The following is a 16,904-nucleotide window of genomic DNA, read 5'->3' as shown; positions in this document are numbered from 1 at the left end:
GGCACGCACCACCATGCCCATCTAATTTTTTGTATTTTTAGTAGAGACGGGGTTTCACCATGTTGACCAGGATGGTCTCAATCTCTTGACCTCGTGATCCACCCGCCTCGGCCTCCCAAAGTGCTGGGATTACAGGCTTAAGCCACCGCGCCCGGCCACCTGGCCAATTTTTTGTCTTGAGGTAATTTAGAATCCTGTTTGTTTCTTTATCAACAACAGCAACTTGGTTTGCTTAATACTGACCCCAAAATTACTCAATCCAAATAGTCTACTGTCCTAATAACTTGAACTATATGCACAACCTTTTCTCTTTATTCTAGGAGCAAAGTTGTTCGGAGATTTACTTGATTACAGTGTATTATTATTATTATTATTTTTTTTTTTTTGAGGCGGAGTTTCGCTCTCGTTACCCAGGCTGCAGGCTGGAGTGCAATGGCGCGATCTCGGCTCACCGCAACCTCCACCTCCTGGGTTCAGGCAATTCTCCTGCCTCAGCCTCCTGAGTAGCTGGGATTACAGGCACACGCCACCATGCCCAGCTGATTTTTTGTATTTTTAGTAGAGACGGGGTTTCACCATGTCGACCAGGATGGTCTCGAACTCTCGACCTCGTGATCCACCCGCCTCGGCCTCCCAAAGTGCTGGGATTACAGGCTTGAGCCACCGCGCCCGGCGCTACAGTGTATTATTATTACAAATAAAACTCTACTTAATAATTTTTAAATTTTATTTTTTAAGATGGGGTTTTGCTCTTGTTGCCCAGGCTGGAGTGCAATGGCATGATCTCGGTTCACTGCAACCTCTGCCTCCCAGGTATCAGCAATTCTCCTGTCTCAGCCTCCCAAGTAGCTTGTATTACAAGCATATGCCACCATGCCCGGCTATTAGGGATGGGGTTTCACCATGTTAGTCAGGCTGGTCGTGAACTCCTGACCTCAGGTGATCCACCAGCCTAGGCTTCCCAAAGTGCTCGGATTACGGGTGTGCCTGACCACACCTGGTCTTTAAAGTTGTTTTTATAGCACTGGTTGTGGAAAGAACAAGGTCTTAGGAATGGTCTCACTCTGTTGCACAGGCTGGAATGCGTAGTTCACTGTAGGCCTTAGTCCCAGCTGTCTTAACTTCCAGAAATCTTACACACTCAGGTCTTTTCCCTATAGGATTCAATTTCTTTTCTTTTCTTTCTTTCTTTTTTTTTTTTGAGACTGAGTCTCGCTTTGTTTCTCAGGCTGGAGTGCAGTGGTGCAATCTCAGCTCCACAACCTCCGCCTCCCAGGTTCAAGCAATTCTGCCTCAGCCTCCTGGGTAGCTGGGACTACAGGCGTGCACCACCATGCCCGGCTAATTTTTGTATTTTCAGTAGAGATGAGGTTTCAATATGTTTGGTCGGGCTGGTCTCCAACTCCTGACCTTGTGATCCATCCGCCTCAGCCTCCCAAAGTGCTGGGATTATTTTTTTGAGACAGAGTCTTGCTTGGCCACCCAGGCTGGGGTGCCGTGATGTGATTTCAGCTCACTGCAACCTCCACCTTCTGGGTTCAAGCTATTCTCCTGCCTCAGGTTCCCGAGTATCTGGGATTACAGGCATGGGCCATCATACCCGGCTAAGTTTTGTATTTTTAGTAGAGACAGGGTTTCATCATGTTGGCCAGGCTGGTCTCAAACTCCTGACCTCAGGTGATCTGCCCACCTCAGCCTCCCAAAGTGCTGAGATTATAGGCTTGAGCCACTGTGCTTGGCCTTAGGCTTCCGTTTCTACACCTATAAAATGAGATGGGCTGTAGGACCTTGAATTTGAAAATGGTTTCTTAAATATGACACCAAAAGCACAGACAACTAAAAATAAATTGGACTTGACTATAATAAAAAAATTTTGTTTGTCAAAGGACACTATTGAGAGATTGAAAGACAATCCATATAATGGGAGAAAATATTTGCTAATTATATATTTATAAGGATTTAATATCCAGAATATGTATCTAGAACTCATACAAGTCGGTTGGGTGCTATGGCTCACGCCTGTAATCCCAACACTCTGGGAGGCCAAGGCAGGCAGATCGCCTGAGGTTGGGAGTTCAAGACCAGTGTCACCAACATGGAGAAATACCACCTACACTAAAAATACAGAATTAGCCAGGCATGGTGGTGCACGCCTGTAATCCCAGTTACTCGGGAGGCTGAGGCAGGAGAATTGCTTGAACCCAGGAGGTGGAGGTTGCGGTGAGCCGAGATTATGCCATTGCACTGCAGCCTGGGCAATAAGAGCAAAACTCTGTCTCCAAAAACATAAAAAATAAATAAAGAAAAAAAGAACTCACACAACTCATCAACAAAAAGACAAACAAGTGCAGGTGCAGTGGCTCACACCCAAAATCCAGCACTTTGGGAGGCCAAATCAGGTCAATCAATTGGGCCCAAGTGTTTGATACCAGCCTGAGCAACACAGCAAGACCCCATCTCTAAAAAAATAATAAAAAATAAAAAATAAAAGCCAGGCGTGGTAGCATTCACCTATAATCCCAGCTATTTGGGAGGCTGAGGTGGAAGGTGGAAGGTTCACGTGAGCCTGGGACGTCAAGGCTGCAGTGAGCCATGATCCTCCCACTGTACTCCAGCACTCTTCAAAAAGCCAGACCCTGTCTCATAAAAAAAAAAAAAAGGACAATCCAGTCCAACAATAGGCACAAAGGACTTGAACAGACATTTCTCCAGGGAACACATACAAATGGCCAATATAGTGCATAAAATAATGCATGGGGGTGGGCGCAGTGGCTCAGGCCTGTAATCCCAGCACTTTCGGAGGCTGAGGCAGGAAGACCCCGCAAGTGCCGAGGAGTCAGAAGCCTCAGCCTATTCCCATATAAAGAATGAAGAAAAACATAACTAGAGGTATTCATAGGTTATCTTAGTTATTCATAGGTGATTTTAGCTATTCATATGTGATCTTAGTGCTTTTTTTTTTGGAACAGAGGCTCACTCTGTCACCAGGCGCCAGGCTGGAGTGCAGTGGCACAATCTCGGCTCACTGCAACCTCCGCCTCCCGGGTTCAGGCAATTCTCCTGCCTCAGCCTCCTGAGTAACTGGGACTACAGGTGCATGCCACCACGCCCAGCTGATTTTTGTATTTTTAGTAGAGACAGGGTTTCGCCATGTTGGGCAGGATCGTCTCTATCTCTTGACCTCATGATCCGCCCACCTTGGCCTCCCAAAGTGCTGAGATTACAGGCTTGAGCCACCAGGACCTGCCAGATCTTAGTTCTTTTACTAATGCCTTTTAGGTCTCGAAGTGTGAACCTGGGGTGACATTGTGAAAGGAATGACCCTAAGGCAAGATACTTTAAGCCCTCTGTCACACCCGCATAAGGGCTGCTGGAGGGCACCTTGGCTGTGTGGCAGCGCTAGCACTGGGAAAGCGCCCGATGTTTAGCCAGCTAGGGAAGCAGATATCCACAATGTCCAAGACATCTCCTTCCTTGGGGGCGTTAGGAGAAAACTCTGCTCCTCCAAGCTCTTGCAGTAGGCCTGACAGTGGTCAGGTAGGCCCGAGACACCCCGGGGCTTAATTGTCTTTATGTGATACTGTGCTTCAGTGATCACATTTCAGGCCCACTTTCATGTTCTGTTTCTGCACCTGGTTCCTTTTTTCTTAGAAGAGATAATCAGTAAAAATAATATAAATCTTAATGTCTTTGTTCTTTCTGACAAGTATGGAAAACTGCTGATGAATTATGCTCCTTACCTCCTCTTGGCTACTAGAAAGCCTTGGGCCCCTACCTACATGACACATGATGTACTTGACCCTATCACTGACCACCAATGCCACGCCCTACCTACCCTGCCCCCTGCTTTGTACTCAATAAAAGTCAGAGTGTCCAGGCACTCAGGGCCACTGCCAGACTCTGCACTTTGGTTGGCAGTGGACTCCTGGGCCCAAACTCTCTTTTCTCTATCTCTGTGTCTTGTGTCTTTTATTTCTACAGTTTCTGGTCTACACACCAGCAGAGAGGGGATCAAAGGATCCTGTAGGGTTGGACCCTACACAAGACCAGCCTGGCCAACATGGTGAAGCCCCATCTCTGCCAAAAATACAAAAATTAGGCAGGCATGGTGGCAGATGCCTGTAATCCCAGATACTCAGTAGGCTGAGGCAGGAGAATCCCTTGAATCCAAGTGGGGAGGTTTCAGTAAACCAGGATTGTGCCATTGCACTCCAGCCTGGGCAACAGAGCGAGACTCCATTTCGATACATAAATAAATAATTTAAAATGCTGAACATCAGGCCGGGCGCGGTGGCTCAAGCCTGTAATCCCAGCACTTTGGGAGGCTGTGGCGGGTGGATCATGAAGTCAAGAGATCGAGACCATCCTGGTCAACATGGTGAAACCCTGTCTCTACTAAAAATACAAAAAATTAGCTGGGCATGGTTGCACGTGCCTGTAATCCCAGCTACTCAGGAGGCTGAGGCAGGAGAATTGCCTGAACCCAGGAGGCGGAGGTTGCGGTGAGCCGAGATCGCGCCATTGCACTCCAGCCTGAGTAACAAGAGCGAAACTCCGTCTCAAAAAAAAAAAAAAATTAAATTAAAAAAAAATAAAATGCTCAACATCTTTTCATCTTTTTTTTTCTCTGAGATGGAGTTTTGCTCTTATTGCCCAGGCTAGAGTGCAATGGCACAATCTCAGCTCACCACAACTTCCGCCTCCCAGGTTCAATTGATTCTCCTGCCTCAGTTTCCTGAGTAGCTGGGATTACAGGCGTGCGCCACCACACTGCCTAATTTTGTATTTTGGGAGTTTCTCCATGTTGGTCAGGCTGGTCTCGAACTCCCAACCTCAGGTGATCCACCAGCCTCGGTCTCCCAAAGTGCTGGGATTAAACAGGTGAGCCACCATGCCTGGCCTCAACATTTTTAATCATTAAGGAAATGAAAACCAAAACGACAAAGATACCATTTCACACTACTAGGATGGCTTATTAAAAAAAGTGTTGGACACAGGGAGGGGAGCATCACACACTGGGGTCTGTCGTAAGGCAACAGGGGAGGGACAGCACAGGGTGGGGAGTTGGGGAGAGATAGCATGGGTAGAAATGCCAAATATAGGTGATGAGGAGGAAGGCAGCAATTCACACTGCCATGTGTGTACCTATGCAACAATCCTGCATGTTCTTCGCATGTACCCCAAAACCTAAAATGCAATTAAAAAAAAGTGTTGGGACCTTCAAATACTTGTACAAATGTTTGCAGCAGCTTTGTTCACAATAGTCAACAGGTAGAAACAACGCAAGTGTTCGTAAACAGATGAATGGATAAACAAATTGTTGTATGTCTATAAAAGGGAATATTATTTAACTAGAAAACAAAATAAATTATAAATACATGCTACAATACAACATAGATGAACCTTGAAGACATGCTAAGTGAAACGAGGCAGACAGAAAACCTCAACTATTGCATGAGTCCATTTATGTGAAACACCTAGAATAGGCAAATTCGTAGAGACAGAAAGGGGCACTGGAGATTAACAGGGGCTGGTGGGAAAGGTTAATGGAGAGTTATTGCTTACTGGACACAGAGATTCTGCTTGGGGCAATGAAAAATTTTGGAAATAGATAATGGCGATGATTGCACGACATTGTGAATGCAATTAATGCCGCTGAATTATACACATATTGTTAAAATGGAAATTTTCATATATATTTGGTAACAATTTTTTTTAAAAAAGAGCTGACTCTAAGTACGGTGACTTTAAGTAAAGTGACTATAAACTCCAGAACAGTTCACATTTACTACTGTTGTATGGATTGTAATTATTGATAGTATACCCCTAGACTCGCAAAGCTATCCCAGTTTGAACAGTAAACTATACAGTCACCCAGTCTCTAAGTTTTCATTGTGAACGGTTCTGTAATCCTAACCTCGGGCATTAGGACCTTAGAAAGGTTTTGCGATGACATCACCTCTAGAAAATCAGAACCCACTGGCCTCCAGGGAAATGGAGGCGGGGTAGAAGATGTGTGCACGTCACACAAACGCCCAGCTCCCACGTGAGAATCATTTCAGTGGTAAATCACCTGTTTACTTCGGGTCCCGAGAGCCCACGACTAAAGGGAAACACTTGCAGAGTGTGTGGGATGGAGTCAGCGGCGGCAAAAATAGAGAATAGACCCACCCTCCCCTAACTCGCCACACTCATTATGGCCGCCGGCGTCTAAGTGGAGAGGGAGCGCGCCTCCTCCCGCAGCTCCAGAGGGGCGGGCCCTGGGAAACCGAACGAGCTTCTGCGGACCAATGGGGAGAGGCAAGGGGCGGGGTTGGCCTGGGTCATCTGCCGGAGGACGGTGAGGTTGACTTGGACCGGCGCGTTTTGTTGTGCCGCGGTTGCCACGTTATTCCCAGCTTTTGAGGTCGCTTTTGCCTGGTCGTGTGCCACCGTCAGCGCTTCCGGGTTAAAGTCCTGCTGAGCTGACCAGATCCCATCCCACCCAGTGCTTGTCCCTCCCTTTCCTAGCCAGCCCGAGTCAAAGCCCTGTTGGCCCCTCCCTCTCCTTTGAGATGACTCATCTGTGAATGCCAACATCGCGGTATATTGGTGGCTCCAGCTGTGGCCTGACACGTTGGAACTTAAAACCCTTTTTTTCTGATTATAAAAATATATGGATATTTTGGGAAATTAAGAAAAGCGTAATGGAAATAAAAGTGATTTACTGTCCTATCAGCCAGAAACAATCATGATTAACTTTTGTCTTTCTTTTTTTCCCTCTGTGTATCTATTTTAACACAATTGGGACAATGCTGTATAAGCTATATATTGTTTGCATATTGTTTGTCCTTGTAATTTTAAATGAATGCATAGGATTCATTTAAAGTAGTCCATGGATGAATGTACTATAATTTTTTATATTTTCCCATTGAGCATTTAAACTAAACTTTGAAGCCTGGCACGGTGGCTCACACCCGTAATCCCAGCACTTTGGAAGGCCAAGGCAGGCAGATCACTTGAGGTCAAGAGTTTGAGACCAGCCTGGCCAACATGGTGAAATCCCGTCTCTACTAAAATTACAAAATTAGCTGACTGTGGTGGCACATGCCTATAATCCCAGCTACTTGGGAGGCTGAGGCAGGAGAACTGCTTGAACCTGGGAGGCAGAGGTTGCAGTTAGCCAAGATCACGCCACTGCACACTAGCCAGGCAACCAGAGTTAAACTCCATTTCAAAAATAAATAAATAAATAAACCAAACTTTGAGTGGACAGCCTCTTGGAGGTGGAGCAGGTTAGGAAGGAGAGACAGCTAAGAACTGGCTATTCCACAGCTTCACCCTCCCTTTGCAAAGTTGCTCTACGAGAATTACAAGATTTTAGTGTCTTTCAACACTAGGATCTTAGGGTTCTAAAGCAGTACAATTGAGAAACTCAGAATCGTTAACATCTTGGGCTGGTAAGGACCTCTGAAAAAACAAGTCCAAGCCTCTACCAAATAGTTTTACTCTAAAAAACAAAACAAAACAAAAACTGTCTCTCATAAAAAAATACAAAAATTAGACAGGCGTGGTGGTGGATGCCTGCAGTTCCAGTGACTTGGGAGGATGATGCAGGAGAATCACTTCAACCCGGGAGGCAGAGGTTGCAGTGAAACAAGATAATACCACTGCACTCCAGCCTGGGCCACAGAGCAAGAGTCTGTCTCAAAAAAAGAAACATAGAAAGAGAGAGAGAGGGAGGGAGGAGGGAAGGAGGAAAGGAAGGAAGGAAGGTAAAGAAAAAGAAATTTCTAAGAGGAGGTGTGACAAAAATCAAATGGTAATAGTAATTCCCGTAGGGCTATACAGCTGAGCATATAGGATCGTTCTTCTTGAGGCCAGAACAGTTTTCATGCCAAAATAGCATTATCAACTCAAGAGTGACTTGTTTTAAATGACGAACTGAGTTATTTTGGTGCTAAGGAGCAGGTTATCTCAAGTGGTTTAGGGTAAAAGTTTGTTGTGCATTTCATTATAACAATATGCATGTCGGAGGGCCCTGAGATGCTAAGCAGCCCAATTTCAGAAAGAGTTAGGATTCAAAAAGAGGGTGGTTCTGGATTCAAGAAAGGGTAGGGACCACAACAAAGGTGGAAGGTCTGGTTTTCTTGCAGCCAGACTTAAAGCATAATCTATTCATTCAAACTGAGGCTCAGTTTCAACATCTGTAAAATGGAAATAACCATACAGTTGTTTTCTAACTGGATCATTAACAATGTATGATGGTACAATGAAATCTAAGACCATTATAGGACAAGTTTCAAGCCTGTAATCTCAGTACTTTGGGAGGCAGAGAAGGAAGGATCACTTGAGCCTAGGAGTTGAAGGTCAGCCTGAGGAACATAGCCAGGCCCCATCTCTAGTAAATGAATAAAGTAAAATAAATAAATACATAAAACCACTAAAGATAAAAGGGTTCAGGCACCGTAGTTCAAGTCTGTAATCCCAGCACTTTGGGAGGCCAAGGCAGAAGGGTCACTTGAACCCAAGAGTTCGAGACCAGCCTGTGCAACAGAGTGAGACCCCCATCTCTACTCAGAGTTAAAAATTAGCTGGGTGTAGTGTCATGCACCTGTATTCCCTGCTACTTGAGACGCTGAGGCTGAGGCAGGAGGAGCACTTGTGCCCAGGAGATCAAAGCTGCAGTGAGCTATGATCGTGCCATTGCATTTTAGCCTGGTGACAGAGCAAGGCCTCGTCTCAAAAAATAACAATGATAAATAAATAAATAAGACATGGACTGGGTGCGGTGCTTCACACCTGTAATCCCAACACTTTGGGAGGCCAGGTGGACAGATTACCTGAGGTCAGAAGTTTGAGATCAGCATGGCCAACATGACAAAAACCCATCTCTACTAAAAATACAAAAATTAGCCCGCCTGTAATTCCCAGCTACTCGGGAGCCTGGGGCAGGAGAATTGCTTGAACCTGGGAGGTGGGGGTTGCAGTGAGCTGAGATTTCGTCATTGCACTCCAGTCTGGGAGACAGAGCAAGACTCCATCTCAAAAATAAATAATCATGGCCGGGCGCGGTGGCTCAAGCCTGTAATCCCAGCACTTTGGGAGGCCGAGGCAGGTGGATCACAAGGTCAAGAGATCGAGACCATCCCGGTCAACATGTTGAAACCCCGTCTCTATTAAAAATACAAAAAATTCCGGTAGCTCAAGCCTGTAATCCCAGCACTTTGGGAGGCCAAGGCGGGTGGATCACGAGGTCAAGAGACCGAGACCATCCTGGTCAACATGGTGAAACCCCGTCTCTACTAAAAATACAAAACATTAGCTGGGCATGGTGGCACATGCCTGTAATCCCAGCTACTCAGGAGGCTGAGGCAGGAGCATTGCCTGAACCCAGGAGGCGGAGGTTGCGGTGAGCTGAGATTGTGCCATTGCACTCCAGCCTGGGTGACAAGAGTGAAACCCCATCTCAAAAAAGAAAAAATCAGCTGGGCATGGTGGTGCATGCCTGTAATCCCAGCTACTCAGGAGGCTGAGGCAGGAGAATTGCCTGAACCCAGGAGGCGGAGGTTGCGGTGAGCCGAGATCGCGCCATTGCACTCCAGCCTGGGTAACGAGCGAAACTCCGTCTCAAAATAAATAAATAAATAAATAATAAAAATACAAAAAATAAATAATCATAATAAAAGACATGAAGAGGCCGGGCGCGGTGGCTCATGCCTGTAATCCCAGATCTTTGGGAAGCCGAGGTGGGCGGATCACCTGAGGTCGGGAGTTTGAGATCAACCTGATCAACATGGAGAAACCCCATCTCTAGTGAAAATACAAAATTAGCCGAGTGTGGTGGCACATGCCTGTAAACCCAGTTACTCAGGAGGCTGAGGCAGGGGAATCGCTTGAACCCGGAAGGCAGAGATTGCGGTGAGCCAAGGTTGTGCCATTGCACTCCAGCCTGGGCAACTAGAGTGAAACTCGTGCTTGCTTCGGCAGCACATATACAAAAATTGGAACGATGCAGTGAAGATTAGCATGGCCCCTGCACAAGGATGACACGCAAATTCGTGAGGCATTCCATGTTTTTAAATTATTTTTTTACAAAAAAAAAAAAAACAACAGGAGTGAAACTCTCAAAAAGGAAAAAAAAAAGACATGAAGAAAGAGAAACATAATGAAATGCATAAAATGTTAACATTCTGGCTGCCTTTGGGTTGTGTTGATTTTTGCTGTGGTTGTTTTACTTTTCTGTGTTTTCCAAATGTATTACAGTTAATTACATTTTTTTTTTTTTTTTTTTTGAAGGAAAGGCTCTCAGGGGCTAAAATAGGAGTTGCTAATCATGACAATCATCTTTATTTTGATTTAAAAAAACCTTGGAGCCAACGTTCTTAGTATTCTTCAGCAAGCCCAGTGTTCATCCACAAATTATTTCTGGTACCTACAATGTGTAGATGCTAAAAAGATATTGAAAGAAACACAGAATGGGATCAGACAAGGATCCTAAAATCAAGGAGCATCATCCAGTGGTTTGAAAAAACACATCTTCAGACAACTATAAAACAAATTATAAAATATATAGAGAGGAGGTATAGGAAAACATGTTGAACAGTTATCAGTGTGGTATGTGCAATGTGCATGTGAATAGAAATGGCTGAATGGTAAATTGGAGACAGATCATGAAAGCTATAAATACCAGGGTAAGGAGTGTACTGTTAAATTGGAGCGCTGTAAGTAGCTATTGAAGGGTTTTAAATCTTTTATTATCATTATTATTGTTATTATTATTATTATTATTATTATGAGACAGAATTTTGTTCTTGTTGCCTAGGCTGGAGAGCAATGGCACAATCTCTGCTCACTGAAACCTGTGCCTCCTGGGTTCAAGTGATTCTCCTGCCTCAGCTTCCCAAGTAGCTGGGATTACAGGTGCCTGCCACCAAGCCCGGCTAATTTTTTGTATTTTTAGTAGAGATGGGGTTTCACCATGTTGGCCACGCTGGTCTCGAACTCCTGACCTCAGGCCTCGCAAAGTGCTGGGATTACAGGCATGAGTCATCACACCTGGCCTATTATTATTATTATTATTTTGAGATAAGTTCTCGCTCTGTCACCAAGGCTGGAGTGCAGTGGCACAATCACACTGAAACACTGGCGCTGAGATTCGTGGTGCTTTTTTCCCAGGAATCTCTTGGCCTGGCTCCCTGTTTCAGTTCCCTTTTTAATCAGATGGATGGGCGACTCTGCCTTCCTGGAGCTCCAATCGCCAGCTAAAACAGTCCACAGACCCGTATATTTGTACGGAGAACCACTGCACTGGGGCACTGGCAAAACAGCCGCATAAGCCAAAATAGCTGCACTGGCCAAAACAGCTGCACTGGTGACCCATTACTCCGCCTGGGAATCTCCTGGTCTGTGGGCAGTAAAAATCCATCTGGAAATGTGGCGTCCACTCACCCTCTGCGCTTTCACTGGGAGCTGCAATCCTGAGCTGCTCCTAATTGGCCATCTTGGATCCCTCACCTCTTTGTTTGTTTTGCTTTTTAAATCATGATCTCTATGAAATATGCTTCAAGAAACTTTTTGGAAATAAACTGGAATAGAAATGAGACTAAAGACTAGCAGAGCAATTAGTTATGCCAGCACAATAGTTCAGATGAGAGATAACGAAATGGACCTTGGCTAGTACATGTGGAGGTAAAGAGGAGGGGCATTCAATTGAAGAGATAGAGAGGGTAGTTGGAGATGAAGGTCAGAAGTGCCTATCTCATTAGGTCAAGGAGTTATTACCATCCTCTGAATAATGTATTTCAAAAACTATCTCCACATTATGATTTTGTAAAATTTTCACCTGTCTCCTAATCCCAGCCTGCCAGGCAGGAGAATTACACTAGAGGCTATGGGTGGTATGCTAGAGTGGAACTAGAGTTTTTCTATTTCTGTTTTCCAGTACATGTATGATATTTGGGTCTTGGACAGCAGCAACACAAATAACTTTTCCATAAGAAAAGGGTTTTGTTTTGTTTTGCTGAGATGGGGGTCTCACTATAGCCCAGGCTGATCTCAAACTCCTGGGCTGAAGCAATCCTCCTGCCTCAGCCTCCCAAAGTGCTGGGATTATGGGTGTGAGCCACCACACCTGGAGGAAAAGTTTTCTTACGTTGAACAATGTGTTTGTGATAACAAATGGTTCAGTGCAGGCCAACCTGATGGGAAGAGGTGGATAAGGATAGCCTCTCAGGTGTCACAGTATCCCTGGGCTGGAGAAGCTCTGTGCAAGAAGTTCTCTCCCAGAGCTAGACCAACCAGAACACAGGTTTTGGGCTTTCACAAGGATTATTTTTTAAGTTGCACACCTAACTGCCTGGTGAGTGGTTCTCTGCACCCTCTCCCTCTTTTTTTTTTTTTTTTTAGACGGAGTTTCACTCTTGTTACCCAGGCTGGAGTGCAATGGCACGATCTCGGCTCACCACAACCTCTGCCTCCTGGGTTCAGGTAATTCTCCTGCCTCAGCCTCCTGAGTAGCTGGCATTACAGGCACGCGCCACCATGCCCAGCTAATGTTTTGTATTTTTTTAGTAGAGACGGGGTTTCACCATGTTGACCAGGATGGTCTTGATCTCTTGACCTCGTGATCCGCCCGCCTCGGCCTCCCAAAGTGCTGGGATTACAGGCGTGAGCCACCGCGCCCGGCCTCTTCTTTTCTTAAGAGCCAGAGTCTGGGCCAAGCAAGATGGCTCATGCCTGTAATCCCAGCACTTTGGAAGGCCAAGGTGGGTGGATCACCAAAGGTCAGGAATTTGAGACTAGCCTAGCCATAAGGTGAAACCCCATCTCTACTAAAAATACAAAAATTAGCCAGGCATGGTGGTGAGTGCCTATAATCCCAGCTACTCGGGAGGCTGAGGCGGAAGAATCTCTTGAACCTTGGAGGCAGAGGTTGCAGTGAACTGAGATTGCACCACTGCACACCAGCCTGGGTGACAGGGTGAGATTCTGAAAAAAAAAAAAAAAAAAAAAAAAAAAAAAAAAAAAGGTGGGGGTCAGAGTCTGGGTCTGTCCCCCAGGCTGGAGCACAGTGGTGCGGTCCTAGTTCACTGCAGCCTTGAACTCCTAGGCTAAAGCAGTCCTCTTGCCTCAGCCTCTCAAGTAGCTAGGCCTACAGGCTGGCACCACCACTCCCAGTTATTTTTTAAACTTTTCCTTACCTTGGCCTCCCAAATTTCTGAGATTGCAGGTGTGAGCCACTGTGCCCTGCCCCTTCCTGTCGGCTTCTGTGATCTTACTAAACAGCCGAGCTTTCCTCTTGCATGCCTCTTTCATCATCCTTTCACCTTCTTTCTAGGGTTAGGTAATTCCCACTCATTCAGCCCAGCCCTGCACAAGATAAAGTTCAGGCTGGGGACTCAGCACCATCTCTTTCTGGTGTTTCCTAGGTAGCCAGTCCTCTTCCACCTCTGGCCTTTTATATATTTTTTTCCTTTTAAGTATGATTTTCTTTGTACCAAAACCATGCCAAGAAATAGAAGCAGAAAAGTTCTACTGAAGCTAAAATAGTTTTCAATTTGAGGTAGCTTAAGGTATATATTTTCACTTAAGCTATAGATTAGAACTTTTTGGTACTATGGGGAAACTTTTTATAATACGTGATCATGGAATTATTACTTTAAAGGAAGTTTAACCAGAGATCAAACATAGTCTTTCTAAAGGGCTTTTCTTTACTCTCTTGCTCCCTAAGGCATTCTCTGATGTGGTCATGCTGAGAACCAGGACAGTTTCTTTTTTCTCTCCCTTTTTTTTAAAGCTTTAGAGGAAGGCTAGCTTGTAAAAATAAAACCAGAAAGGCAAAGATCCTCAATGCTTTTTTTTGTGATGCAAGATCTTATAAAAATCTAAAATCCATATTTGCTTCTAGAAACTTTAAAAAACACATTCATTATTTCATTTAACATTTGTTGAACCTTCATTGTGTTCTATGACCTGTGCCAAATGCTGAGGATAGAAAGAAAAATGAACAATATTCCTCTAAAAGTGCTCTAGTGAATCCAGTGAAGATCTAGTGGAGAAGATACACAAGTGAACAAATAGTTACAATAGTTTGTGTTGAGAGTATGAGAAATGAGCTGTGGAAGTGCAGAGAGGAGACCACATTATTCCTACGAAGTGGCTGGAAATGGCTACACAGGAAAGATAACATTTGACTTGTGTCTGGAAATAGAAGTAGGAGTTTTCCAGGTGAATGAGTAAAGAAAGGTCATTTCAGCAGAAATATTGCAGGAGCAAAGCAGGGAGGTGTGATAGAGAATATCATGATTGGAGAATTACAGGATTTAATATTGGCTGTGGAGTAATATTTGTGTTGAAAAGGGTGGAAAGGCCAGCCAGGCTCAGTGGCTCACACCTGTAATCCCAGGATTTTGGGAGGCTGAGGCAGGAGGATTGCTTGAGGCCAGGAGTTGGAGACCAGCCTGAGTAACAAAGTGAGATCCCATCTCTACACAAATAAAAATTTAAAAAATAAAAAAATCAGCTAGTCACAATGGCATGAGCCTACAGTCCCAACTACTTGGGAGGCTGAGGTGAAAGGATCACTTGGGCCCAGGAGCTTGAGGTTGCAGTGAGCAAGATCACATCACTGCACTTCAGCTTGTGTGACAGAGCTCTTGCTCAAAAAGAAAAAAAAGGTGTGTCAGGGGGTGTGGAATAAGGCTAGATAGGGAGATGGGAAATAGAGAGCAAAGGACTTGGTATTTAGGAGTTTGGACGTGGTTCTATAGGCCGCTATAAGGAGCCACTAGCCATATGTGGTTATTTACATTAAAATTAAATTAAAATCCAGATTCTGAATCACACTAGTCACATTGCAAGTACTCAATAGCCACATATGGTTGCTAGCTATCTATTGGACAGAGCAGATATAGAACATTTACATATTCGCAGACAGTTCTGTTGGACAGCACTGCTATAGGCAGTGTGTGAAGGGCATTAAACAACCTTGGGCAAATAAGTGACATGGTCATATTTATGTTTAGAAATATCACTCTGATAGCAGCATAAGGAATGCATAGAGGCTGGGTATGGTTGGCTGCACCTGGCGATCCCAGCTACTAGGGAGGCTGAGGTAGGAGAATCATTTAAGCTCAGGAGTTCGAGTCTAGCCTGGGCAACATAGCAAGACCCCATCTATTAAAAGAAAAAAAACAATGGACTAGGAAGAATCCTCTGTGTTGCTGCTGTCCAAAGCCCAGAAATCACGACTGTAATGCCAGCATTTTCTGAGGCCAATGTGGGAGGACTGCTTGATCCTGAGAGGTCAAGTCTTCACTGAACCATGATTGTATCACTGCACTCCAGTGTTGGTGACAGAGGACAGAGTGAGAGCTTGTCTCAAAAAAAAAATGGCCAGGCAAGGTGGTTCATGCCTGTAATCCCAGCACTTTGGGAGACCAAGGCAGGCAGATCACCTGAGTTCAGGAGTTCAAGACCAGCCTGACCAACATGGAGAAACACTGTTTCTGTTAAAAATACAAAATTAGCTGGGTATGGTGGTGCATGGCTGTAATCTCAGCTACTCAGGAGGCTGAGGCAGGAGCCTCACTTAAGCCCAGGAGACAGAGGTTGCAGTGAGCTGAGATGCCGTTGCACTCCAGCCTGGGCAACAAGAGCAAAACTCTGTCTCAAAAAAAAAAAAAAAAAAAAAAAAAGGCCTGGAGGAGAGAGAGAAAGGGATTTGTCAAAATCATTTTAAAGTGAAGTGATCACAAATTACTATTTGGTTCTCTCTTTCTTAACCCTATGGTTATAGCTGCCTTTTTTCTGATATCTACTCATCATGAAGGACAAAACTGTCCAGAATTTAGGCCCAAAGCACTGACTTCAGGGAGCCTTTTTCAGGTGGCATGCACATGCTCCAGCCCTCTCCTTCTCTCTTTCCTACTAGAGAGCTCAGGATGCATTTGGTGAGCCTCATTCTTTTTCCCACTCTAGGCTGATGGGCAAAAGTTCTTCTGGGCAATAAGAAGAGGGGCAGAAGTGGTCACATGCCTGGGAGACTGGGAAATTGGCTTACTGCTACCTAGCTGCAGATGCTCCATATTCATCTCAAAATATAACTTAGAATTTCCTTTACTGCTTACATCTTATCAGTCACCAAAGTCTGGCCACTCTATCTCTCGTATTGATTCCTCTCCATCTCTATCAGTGCCTTAACTTAGGCCCTTCTCCTTGTCACTTAAATCACCACTTTAGTCTTCTGGCTGGACTCCCTGGCTCTGTTCTCTCTTCTACTTTTCCACTCTTAACTGGTTCCTGATTGGTCAAAGCCTCTCCAATTCTTTGGCCTGGCATTCAACAGTTTGACTCTTTGCTGCCTCTCTTATTTCTTTTCTCAATAGTTTTCTCTAAATCTACATTTCAGCCAAACCTGAAGTCCCCTAAACAACTAAACATTCACCACTCTCTTTTTCTTTTCTTTTCTTTTTTTTTTTTTTTGAGACGGAGTCTCGCTCTTGTTGCTCGGGCTGGAGTGCAGTCATGCTATCTCGGATCACTGCAACCTCCCTCCACCTCCCGGGTTCAAGCGATTCTTCTGCCTTAACCTCCCAAGTAGCTGGGACTACAGGTGCGTGCCACTATGCCTGACTAATTTTTGTATTTTTAGTAGAGAAAGGGTTTCACCGTAATTGGCCAGGCTGGTCTTGAACTCTTGACCTCGTGATTCACCCACCTCGGCCTCCGAAAGTGCTGGGATTACAGGCATGAGCCACCTCGCTTGGCTACCACTCTCTTTTTCAAAACCACACAGTGAGTAAATGGCAGAGGCAGGAATGAATCCAAGCCCATATTCTATGCACATTCTCCCATCCCTGTGCGTCTACTATGTTGTTTGTGAAGAAGCAGACAAGAAATATCATTGTAGAAATGGGTTATAG

The 16,904-nt window shown here is 45.0% G+C and overlaps 1 non-coding gene across 1 annotated transcript; it reads left to right on the top strand.

Annotated features, from left to right (window-relative positions):
* Positions 1-9,953: 9,953 nt before the first annotated feature.
* On the top strand, positions 9,954-10,060 carry LOC120364739 (U6 spliceosomal RNA). Its single transcript, XR_005579887.1, has one exon. It is a non-coding gene; the product is annotated as a U6 spliceosomal RNA (small nuclear RNA).
* The last annotated feature ends 6,844 nt before the right edge of the window (positions 10,061-16,904 follow it).

This window comes from Saimiri boliviensis, chromosome 6 (genome assembly GCF_048565385.1).
Source record: "Saimiri boliviensis isolate mSaiBol1 chromosome 6, mSaiBol1.pri, whole genome shotgun sequence".
In the NCBI taxonomy this organism is placed as follows: Eukaryota; Metazoa; Chordata; class Mammalia; order Primates; family Cebidae; genus Saimiri; species Saimiri boliviensis.
This window is presented reverse-complemented; position numbering and strand designations above follow the sequence as displayed.